Source organism: Elephantulus edwardii, unplaced genomic scaffold (assembly GCF_000299155.1).
Source record: "Elephantulus edwardii isolate Elephantulus edwardi_28Jun2011 unplaced genomic scaffold, EleEdw1.0 scaffold00212, whole genome shotgun sequence".
Taxonomy (NCBI): Eukaryota; Metazoa; Chordata; class Mammalia; order Macroscelidea; family Macroscelididae; genus Elephantulus; species Elephantulus edwardii.
The window spans coordinates 4,961,030-4,963,041 of record NW_006399962.1 but is presented as its reverse complement, the minus strand read 5'-3'; positions in this window follow the sequence as shown (position 1 = coordinate 4,963,041).

Genomic DNA, 2,012 nt, shown 5'->3' with positions numbered 1-2,012 from the left:
TGAAAAATAAACAAACTAAATTTAAAAAAAAAAAAAAAGGATGTGACCAGTGGATGAGTTAGGACATAATAGAATCTAGCAGCCTGATAATAGAAAAACCTGCAGGTCAGTTGACAGCAGCTTGGTAACAGGAAAACCTGCAAGCTAGCTAGAACAAAGCCTTGTGAGATAAGACTCTGAGCAATTTTGAGAGCATGTCCCTTGTAAAGCCACTGGTAAAAGTTTATACTGAAAGAATGCTCTTGAGGAAATGTTTATACTCCCTCCTATAAGTGATACCATCTGTTTTACGGCATATTGTTAATCATTTGAAGATTTTACTTAAAAGCTTTGCTAGTGCTGAAAAAAGTCACTTGAAACTTGAAGTCTTTTTTCGCTTGCTCATCAATTATTTTATGCCTTTATTTGCTTAAGTCACTCTGATTTCTCACTCCCTGATCTTTGTTGAACGGACTTTACAATCTACCTTTGAGTTGGCAGCACAACTCCTTACTCACTAGCCCACCAGAGCTCTTTGCCCAGAGTATAGAGTGAGGCAATATAACAGATACAAGAAAAGAATTCGTTTCAAAGACGAATGGCTCATGTAAACACGAGCCTCTGTAACCAAAGACCAGAAGAACCAGATGGTTCCTGGAGACCACCAATGAATGCAATGAAAGTGATCACAGTCGAAAGTCAGAGCAAGAGAAAAATGTGAAACAAAATTCAAAATAATTTTTAAGAAAGAAACAAGGCTTGTTGGCTTATAAGTCATCTGAGACTTTTATGTCTTTAGGCTTCAGACTAAGGACCTAGTCTGGAACTGAATTCATCTTCATGACTCACTGTCAGCCAAATAATAAACAGATTATAAAGCCAACAATAACACAAGCCCAGAAATCAATTCATAGTGATCACACACTTTCAATCATTCAAAGTCAAAAAAGTAGCATTTTCCCAGGAATAAAACTCAGAAGACAATGACAGGAAAGAAGGAAGAATAGAAATCAAACCTAGGAAGGAAATGAGGAAAGTGCTGTTATATTGTGGGCATTGCAATTGATGTTATAACAAAATATGTGTGAATTGTTGAATGAAACATCTTTGTTCTATTTCACTGAAATCATTAAAAGTTTAGGTAAAGAACTGTTGTTATTGATATGTGCTGTCAAGTCAACTACAACTCAGGATCTGTGCTTGAGCCCATTGTAACAGTCACTGTATCAATCCTTCTTGTTGAAGGTCTTCTTTTCTTTCTCTGACCCTCCATCTTTTGCAGCATAGGATAGGATTTTTCTCTAAAAATCCTAGTTTTGTACTTATGCAATTTGAGAAGGCTCTGTTTAATAAAAGGAACACAAAAGTCATTGTTGCTGTTGTTGTGAGTTGCTAGCAAGTTGATTCTCACTGATGGCAGCCCCAAATGTGCAAAGAACAGCTATTCAAAAGGAATTTTTTTTAAATAGGATTTTTAAAGCTATGACCTTTCTCCTCAGGCACTGACTTTCAAGGTACATCAATGTGGGTTCCAACCACCAGCCTTTTAGGTAGCGGTCAACTTGTAGTCATTTGCATCACCTATAATATTAGGTACAAATGATTATTATAAATGTAAAAAGATCATGAAAATTAGATTTTTTTTAATGTGGCAAATTCCACGAATGTCATACAAACAAAAAATAAATTGTTTTTGTTAATTAACTACCTGATCAATTCTATAGTTATCAATACTATATTTAATTAACTACCTGATCAATTATTTTGTTGTTGTTGTGTTCTATTTGATCACTTCAAATATAATGATTTTATGCTTCTTATAGAGAAATTAGAAAAACAGTGGGGTTTTTTAGCACAGTTTATTTATCTGTTTGTTTATTGATGGCTTGTAAAAATACTTTTCAGGTTTCAAGTCATTATTGTTAATTACATGTAAATTTGTCAATTGGTATGCCATCAATTCCAAGGGCTTCTTTTTTACCAGTTCTTTCAGAGGATTTCTTTCTCCCTTCATCACCACAGGCTCTTGCTCA